This window comes from Schistocerca serialis, chromosome 10, assembly GCF_023864345.2.
Source record: "Schistocerca serialis cubense isolate TAMUIC-IGC-003099 chromosome 10, iqSchSeri2.2, whole genome shotgun sequence".
Lineage (NCBI taxonomy): Eukaryota > Metazoa > Arthropoda > Insecta > Orthoptera > Acrididae > Schistocerca > Schistocerca serialis.
In genome coordinates this window covers 56,179,678-56,189,383 of record NC_064647.1, presented here as the reverse complement: position 1 = coordinate 56,189,383, position 9,706 = coordinate 56,179,678, and the positions used below count along the sequence as shown (strand labels likewise).

Genomic DNA, 9,706 nt, shown 5'->3' with positions numbered 1-9,706 from the left:
ATGTACTCATATATATATATATATATATATATATATATATATATGTGTGTGTGTGTGTGTGTGTGTGTGTGTGTGTGTGTGTGTGTGTGTAATTTAATTTCATGATATGTATGTATTAGCCACACACTAAATAACAATAGTAATAATAATAATAACCAACACAAAATCACACATTTGCTATACATGGATGATCTAAAACTACTGGCAGCAACAAATCAACAACTCAACCAATTACTAAAGATAACAGAAGTATTCAGCAATGATATAAATATTGCTTTCGGAACAGACAAATGTGAGAAAAATAGCATAGTCAAGGGCAAACACACTAAACAAGAAGATTACATATTGGATAACCACAGCGACTGCATAGAAGCGATGTAAAAAACAGATGCCTATAAATATCTAGGATACAGGCAAAAATAGGAATAGTTAATACAAACATTAAAGAAGAACAAAAAAATATAGACAAAGACTAACAAAAATACTGAAAACAGAATTGACAGCAAGAAACAAGACAAAAGCTATAAATACTTATGCTATACCAATATTGACCTATTCATTTGGAGTAGTGAAGTGGAGTAACACAGACCTAGAATCACTCAATACACTTACAAGATCACAATACCACAAATATAGAATACATCACATACATTCAGCAACAGAAAGATTCACATTAAGCTGAAAGGAAGGAGGAAGGGGATTTATCGACATAAAAAACCTACATTATGGACAGGTAGACAATTTAAAAAAAATTCTTTATAAAACGAGCAGAAACTAGCAAAATACACAAGGCAATCACTCACATAAATACATCGGCTACACCACTGCAATTTCATAACCACTTCTACAACCCTTTAGATCACATAACATCAACAGATACGAAGAAAGTAAATTGGAAAAAGAAAACACTACATGGCAAGCACCTGTATCATCTAACACAGCCACACATCGATCAAGACGCAACCAACACATGGCTAAGAAAAGGCAATATATACAGTGAGACGGAAGGATTCATGATTGCAATACAGGATCAAACAATAAACACCAGATACTACAGCAAGCATATTATTAAAGATCCCAATACCACAACAGATAAATGCAGACTTTGCAAACAACAAATAGAAACAGTAGATCACATCACAAACGGATGTACAAAACTAGCAAATACAGAATACACCGGAAGACATGACAATGTAGCAAAAATAATACATCAACAACTCGCCATACAACATAAACTAATAAAACAACACGTTCCCACATACAAGTATGCACCACAAAATGTACTGGAGAATGATGAATACAAATTATACAGGAACAGAACCATTATAACAGATAAAACAACACCACATAACAAACCTGACATCATACTCACCAATAAAGTTGACATTATACCAATTATACTTCAACTACAGGAGTCATACCACACAATATCCACCAGTACATCAACGCAATACAGCTACACCAAACGTATATATACAACTACAGAAATCTGTAATTATTGATACATGTTCAATTACCCGAAAGTTCGTAAATGCAATGTAACATATACCGTATAGTTAAAAGGAAGTCACGATTGACCAAGGTTCTCGTCACTTTCCATTTTTAACCAGACATAACGTCTGAGAAAGGAAAGAAATAATAAAATACCCAATTATTGATGCTGTCATTTACTGTCTAGTAAAGCCATCAGAAGATCAAACGCAACTGCAAAATTATTTAGAAAAGTTATCTGTATGGTACGAAAAGTTGCAGTTGGCCCTAAATAGTGAAAACTGTGAGGTCATCCACTCGAGTACTAAAAGGACTAGGTTAAGTTCCGGTTACATGGTAAACCACACAAATCTAAAGGCTTTCGATTCAGCTAAATACCTAGGACTTATAATTACAAACAACGTAATTTGAAACGATTATGTGAACAATGTTGTGGGGAAGGCAACCCAGAAATTGGCAGGACACTTGGAAGATGCATCAGGCCTGCTAAAGTGACTGCCTACACTACGCTTGTCCGTCCACTTCTGGAGTTTTGCTGCGCAGTATGAGATCCTTACAAGATGGAACTGACACAGCTCATAGAAGGCCAGGTCGATTTGTTTTGTCCCGAAGTAGCAGAGAGGGTGTCACCGATATGATATGCGAGTTGGGATGGACATTATTAAAACAAAGGCGTTTTTCTTTGAGGAGATAACTGTCCGCGAAATTTGAATTTCCGACGTTCTCCTCCGGATGCGAAAATACGTTGTTGACACCCACCAACACGTGGAGAAATGATGACTGTAACAAAATAGTGATCAGATCTCGCACGGAGAGATTTAAGTGTTTGTTTTGCCCGCGCGCTGATAGAGAGTGAAACGGTAGAGAAATAGTGTAAAAGTGGTTTGATGAACCCTCAGCCAGACACTCAAGTGTGAACTAGAGGAGATGTACAGAAATGACGATCAAGTGGAAAAGATGTCAAGCAGTTGCTCAAAGAACTTGCAAAAATGCATACAATTATACAGAATAAAAGGGACCAATGGTTATACAATCTTAAACGTTAAGTAAGACGGTAACCTCGATTACAAAAGTGTTTACATGAGCGTTATACTCCGGAATTTGCCTTTGACGTTACATAAGATAGATTTCTCAGGTCTTGATAATGACGCGACTCTCTGAGGCCCTCTTATAAAGGCTGTTGGCAGTGTGAGTTGCGTGTTACTCATGCATGTAAATAACCACAGCTTTTAATCTAATTTTTGTTTTGATCCGCTGCGGGTACCCCAATGTCGTTTTCGAATGGAACAGGTCGTAATATAATAAATGTGTACCAGCACATCTGTGGTGGTTTCTTGTTAACATTGCCAAGAAATCAGCAGTGGAAATGAAGGTGGTCAAGCGATTGCTTCAGCTGTTCGCAGGAAACTCTTTCTTCACTTCTGTCTGTGAGGTTGTGCTTCACTTCCAGTCTCGGGATGTCTAGGCTGATCTTCCATTTCTTTTCTTCTCCACCTCTTCAGATGATCTTCCTCCGACATTTAGAGATTGCAGGCAGAGCTCGCTTCGAAACGAACAGTTTACATTCTATACTCTTTTTGCCCTAGTCGTGGAGGGATCAGCCGCCACAATAACTCTAAACCTTGTACTGTCATGAGCGATGCTGTGTTTTCAGCGGAACAATCTCCAAGGAGGCACCTTTCATGTGTCCCTCATTTCTAATGATATCTTCGCTGTTTTTCTTACGAAAAGCGGGAAAAACTTTTGGCGGCAGTTTTATTTTGTGTAGCGAGTAATCACTGAAAACACCGCCCCACAATTCCAGAGATCCCTTTCCAAAGGTGAGTCTCACTACCTCAGCTTACGTTGTGATCCGTTGCTTCGTATGACAGACGACTCCCGTTACATGTTGCACATACACTATGTGATCAAAAGTATCCGGACACCTAGCTGAAAATGACTTACAAGTTCGTGGTGCCCTCCATTGGTTATGCTGGAATTCAGTGTGGTGTTGGCCCACCCTTAGCCTTGATGACAGCATCCACTCTCGTAGGCATACGTTCAGTCAGGTGCTGGAAGGTTTCTTGGGGAATGGCAGCCCATTCTTCACGGAGTGCTGCACTGAGGAGAGGTACCGATGTCGGTCGGTGAGGCCTGGCACGACGTCAGCGTTCCAAAACATCCCAGAGGTGTTCTATAGGATTCAGGTCAGGACTCTGTGCAGGCCAGTCCATTACAAGGATGTTATTGTCCTGTAACCACTCCGCCACAGGCCGTGCATTACGAACAGGTGATCGATCGTGTTGACAATCGCCATCCCCGAATTGCTCTTCAGGAATGGGAAGCAAGAAGTTGCTTAAAACATCAATGTAGGCCTGTGCTGTGATAGTGCCACGTAAAACAAGGGGTGCAAGCCCCCTCCATGAAAAACACGACCACACCGTAACACCACCGCCTCCGAATTTTACTGTTGGCACTACACACGCTGGCAGATGACGTTCCCTGGCCGTTTGGCACACCCACAGACTGCCATCCGATCTCCACATTGTGTACCGTGATTCATCACTCCACACGTTTTTCCACTGTTCAGTCGTCCAATGTTGTTCTCCTTACACCAAGCGAGGCGTCGTTTGGCATTTACCGGTGTGATGTGTGGCTTATGAGCAGCCGCTCGACCATGAAATTCAAGTTTCCTCACCTCCCGCGTAACTGACATAGTACTTGCAGTGGAACCTGATGCAGTTTGGAATTACTGTGTAATGGCCTACATAGATGTCTGACTATTACACATTAGGACCCTCTTCAACAGTCGGCGGTCTCTGTCAGTCAACAGACGAGGTCGGCCTGTACTCTTTTGTGCTGTACATGACTCTTCACGTTTTCACTTCACTATCACATCGGAAAAAGTTGACCTAGGGATGTTCAGGAGTGTGGAAATACGGCGCACAGACGTATAACACAAGCGATACCCAATCACGTGACCACGTTCCAAGTCCGTGAGTTCCGCGGAGCGCCCCATTGTGCTCTCTGACGATGTCTGATGACTGCTGAAATCGCTGATGCGGGATATCTGGGAGTAGGTGGCAGCACAGTGCACCTAATACGAGAAACGTATGTTTTTGGGGTGTCCGGATACTTTTGATCACATAGTGTAGCAGACTAGGGCGCCCCATTCTTCTGACAAGTATGCAGGGGCGAGGTATGTTTCACACGGCCCAACACCTCTAACCAGTTGCAACGGAAGGGAATTTGATGTATTTTATTTATTCTTAACAAATACAGTGTTACCTGAGAAGCTAACATGGGCCGTACAACTCATGTTCATGCGGATAATAACCGGTATGCGTGAGACAGCATACTCTGCCTAGTGCGTTTCAAAACGCCGGGAAAAAAAAACAGGATTTTCTTTCCGGGGCTTATACCTCTGGTTCTGTTGGTGATAAGGAAGCTATGGTCAACTATTTCAGATAGTTCTTGAGCGAGGAACCAACTTTATACCGAACACATCGTCTTACTGTAATTGTGCTACAGTACAGGGTCAATGTTTGAGTAACATCTTACCTCCAGCTTAAACGAACGGAGCAAATCTGTTGCTTCTTTTTCCATTGTGTGCTCTATGGTGTGCATTAAAGAGCTTCAGGATCCACCATTTAGTTCGTGGGCGGTTCGTGACAAAACACGAAAAATATGCATTTTCGGTACAAAAACCTAGCGGTGGATTTCAAGATGTCTGTGAACAGAAAATGGCTGAAATTTTTGCGGTGCATTCCTAAGACGCCGATATCGAATAACCCTGACAATTTTCCTGATGTCTGTATCCGTTTCCGAAATACAGTGGTTCAAAGTTATCGCAGCTGTACATGGTAAAAGACGAACGTAATATCGGCTGTGAGGCACAGACGTAGTTTACCAAGTGACGCAGCACGGATAAATATGCCGTGAAGTGCCTCCGTTATCGCCACAAGGGTTCTGTGAAACCCATGTTGTAGTAGTGAAGCGTGTGCAAAGTTGTTGTGCACGTAAAATCCGGTCTGAGGCGCAAAATTATATAGCTCTCCGTTATTTCAATTGCACGTAAGTAACCTATCAAAATTACTCTGACCCATGAAGTTCTTTTCGTGTTAGTGTCATGCTCTGCTATAGCAGGGAAAAGAAGCGAACCAGCGGAAAAGTGCTCCTATCGAAGCACAAAAAATGCGAATATCGTGCTGTTTTAAAAGACTGACCCAAAAGTGGGATACCAGCTGCCTGATCCTACGAGTAGTGATGGGGAGCTCGTGAATGAGTCGTTCAAATGAACGCTTCACTCCTGTGAAGTGTGAACTAACCACTCAATTTCAATGAACTGGTACAGTCTGTCGGTAAACTGAAGAGCGAGCGAGCGAGTCCCCACTCTGCCAACCCAGGTACGTCACAGGGCGCTTCTACACGCTGTTTCACAACCTAGTACCGGCCCTGCCGCGGCGCGCGATTTAAATCTGTGGCGAGGCCGTTCACAGATACGTCTCGGCTGCTTTTATTTTTAGACTAATGCATTAAGACCATAAGGAATACAAAAGACGATAGCTTCTTTCGAAATACAACAATACAGTAAATAATATTAACATAAGAACGGAAGTCAGGATTCTACTACAAACATAGAACCGAATGCCTGTTCATGTGAATATGGTGTATGTTCCTCTGCTGCTATTCATAAAACGAACCGCACATAATTCAATGAATCTGTAGACTTTAAGGCTTGTTCTTTCTTTGTGTTTCTACTGAAAGGTAGAAGTTTTCTTTGAAGGACTGTATTGAAACTTAACAATTCTTGCAACAAGAAGAGTGTTTAAAAAGTAAGCAGAAATTTATAATTTTGTGTGTTAGTCCGATTTGCACTACTTTTTTGTCACTGTCTTCGTGAACATATCTCTGAAGTATGTGTATGATGTTATGCATATTGGCTATTTACTCTGTTGTCAGTTGGCAAAAAGATTACATGTGTTTTGGCAGCATCAACGATTATTTGTTTTGTATAAAAATAGATTAGAGAATCTGTATCAAATTTTGTTGTAAGAATGGAATAAAATGTGTGAAATTTTTAGAAATGTTGAATATTGCTTTTGGTGAACTTGTTATGAGTAAACCAAGGGGATACAAGTGGTATAAACATTTCAAAGTGGGTCTTAAACGGCAGCAGTTTTACAAGTATGGATGAGATTAAAAATGTGCAGTTAGAAGACCTATAAACTATCCCAAAGAAACAGTTCCTAAAGTGTTTCGGGAATTGGAAAAAGCACTGGCATAAGTGTGTAGTATGTAATGGGGAATATTTTGAAGAGTATAACATTGCTGTAGACTAACAAATAAAGTTCCTACCAAAAAATAAAAGTTAATATGTAAGTGCACCTCGTATGTCAAGCTTTCTGCTTGGAAGTCCAGAATCGGGGTACGTGTTTCGAGGGAAACTTCAGCAGTGTTTACAATAGCTATTGCGCACATGTTTTAAGCAATATGTCTTAGAATCGGGTGAATAGTGGACGAGACAGAGATTTAGTGTTCCATCAGCATCAAAGGTTATACGTGATTTTGAAACTGTCTATAGCGATGGGTTTCCTTACAAAATTATTAATTTCCTTTGTGGCGATTCCAGTAAACCATGCGGCTTATTTCCGCGTTTCTTCTTTATGCGTCCTATTGGGCGAGGCTGACGTTTGCCTAAATAGCAGCCGTTTGGTTGGGAGTAGTAATATTAGCCAACAGTTCTTTTTGCGTCGCCTCCTTAACATACACTGTACTAACATTAGAGACGATCGAACGCTTGTTACTCCGCAAATACCTCCTCTTCTTCGTATTCTGCACATTTTCTTACAATGCTGGACGATTATCCATCACTTCCGGATGTCGAAGTATATCAGTAAGTAAACAAAGTTAACTGACACTGGCAACTAAAATCCCACGAACAGAAACGACGTCTATCACTGCACGCCGATCTGCACCGCTAGACAGGTAACGGACAAGAGATTTTGCGTAGCCCTGTAGTCCGGTGGCAACGTTCTTCCGGGAAAGGCAACTTCCCCCACCAAAAGCGCTGCTCGCTCTTCTGTTTACAGACAGACTATACTTCAAACTCTTCACAGATAGCACACTCCACACTTTTTTCTAGTTCACTCACTCTCTTCCCCTCTTCCTCACCCACGTCACTCATCCTCCCTTCACTTCACTAGCTGTGTATCTCTAACAAAGTCGACGTATGTCCTCACCTCGGTGGCGATTAAAACGATTTCGCCCCCGGGTGGGCTCGAACCACCAACCTTTCGGTTAACAGCCGAACGCGCTAGCCGATTGCGCCACGGAGGCCTTCACTTTTGCGTCCTTCTGCTCTGTTCATCAATGCAACTCGTATACCTTCCGCAGGCATCTCGCAAACGGTAGCATCTGCTTACGCCTCTTCACGTGGATAACGTGCATGTACATTGTAGCGAGGCTTATAAACGAATGACATCGTCAAGCATGACATTATACTACAAAACGCATACAAAACAGTGTTCCGCCTACACATTCAGTAAACCTCTGAGGCAAGTAGAATATTCTTCATAGGTTGTAGAACTTCCATTTCATTCAGTGTACTGCCATGTGTTGGATGCTGCTCGAGATAGCTCTGCTCTCAGCAGGAAAGTTAAAAAAATGAATGCCTTCTGTGAGGGTCGAACTCACGACCCCTGGTGCTCTACCACTGAGCTAAGAAGGCGGCAGCTTTGCGTTTGTGGGAGTGGATGGACTAGTGAGTCTGAATGAGTTATAGGATATGGAAGTGAGAACTGAGTTGCATGTTAAAAAGAGCGCGAGTATGTTCGCATCCATGAGGGCAGGTTGTATCCCAATTTTGAGACAGTCTTTTAAAAAAGAAGCATAGCCTTTTTTGTGCTCTGATAGCAGCATTTTTCTGCTGTTAAATTATATATATAATTATTATTATTGGTATTTGGACTAAACTACATGGCCAGTTCCTTTTGCTGCCTTCCTTGCTGCCCAAACTTCCCTCATTCGCTCGCTGTGTTTCTGTTTCCGGTCCTCTGTCCATGCTTCTTGTCGGTTTCGTGTCTTCGGCTTCATCTTGATTGCCTTTTTGGTTGCCCATATTTCTTTCACCTTCCAGCTGCGATCTTGCTTGCGCTCTTCGGTCCATTTTACGCCTGTTCGTTTGTCACATTGTATCTCATGTAGTTTACTTTTCTTAATTATGTTCCTGAATTTTATTCTGTCGTTTATTGTGTCTGCTGTTATGTTGAGTTGGTTCAGGTCGTTTTCTACCTCTACCACCCATTTGTTGTTTCTAGTGGTTACCCAGTCAAAGATCTGTTTGGTCAGCCTGTGTGATGGCATTCTGTGTAGGTGTCCATAGAATTGTAGTCTGCGTTTTCTAATTTTTTCTCTGAGTGTCTCCGTATGTTTGTATAGTTCCTCTGTAGGTTTCTTGATCCATATTCCATTGTTGTTAGTTGCGCCAAATATTTTCATAAGTATTTTCCGTTCTACTTTTTCTAGTCGTCAGACACGTGTATGCCCTAGGATTAGTGTGGTCTCTACTGCATATAGTGCCTCGGGGAGCACTACCGTGTCGTAATGGCGTAATTTGGCTTTTTGTGAGATCGACTTCTTGTTGTAATGATTCCACACTACTTTGTATGCCTTGTCCAGCTTAGTCTTTCTTTCTTCGTTTGAGTCTCTGTTATGTCCACTCATTTGTAGTGTTTCACCGAGGTATTTGAAGTTTGCCGTTTTGTAAATCGTGCCATACTTTGTGTTCAGAGATGAGAGTTTCTTTGTGTTCATAAACTGTGTCTTTTCGTAAGAGATCTGTAGTCCAGTTTTGGAAGCGATTTCGTGCAGTTTTTCAATAGCGTCTTTTGTTTCCTTTATACCTTTCGTGACAATCGCCAAATCGTCTGCAAAAGCCAGGCATTTAATTTGTGGGTTTCCTAAGGTTATCCCCTGTTGTGATGTTCTTTTATGACCTTATCTAACACCAGATTGAAAAGCAGAGGTGAGAGGCCATCGCCTTGTCGGACACCTGTGCGAATTTCAAAGGTCTCTGATAGTTCCCCACAGAACTTTACTTTGGAGGTCGTGTTGGTTAAAGTTTGCTCTATGATAGTCCGTGTTTTGTGGTCTACTTTGTATTCTGCTAGAATTTTGAAGAGAGTTTTCCGGTCGATAGAGTCGTACGCCTTTTTGAAGTCGACAAAGGTAATGA

General features: G+C 41.7%; 1 non-coding gene across 1 annotated transcript; it reads right to left on the bottom strand.

Annotated features, from left to right (window-relative positions):
- Nucleotides 1-7,735: 7,735 nt before the first annotated feature.
- Nucleotides 7,736-7,809, bottom strand: Trnan-guu (transfer RNA asparagine (anticodon GUU)). The gene has a single exon. It is a non-coding gene; the product is annotated as a tRNA-Asn (tRNA).
- Between the last annotated feature and the right edge of the window lie 1,897 nt (nucleotides 7,810-9,706).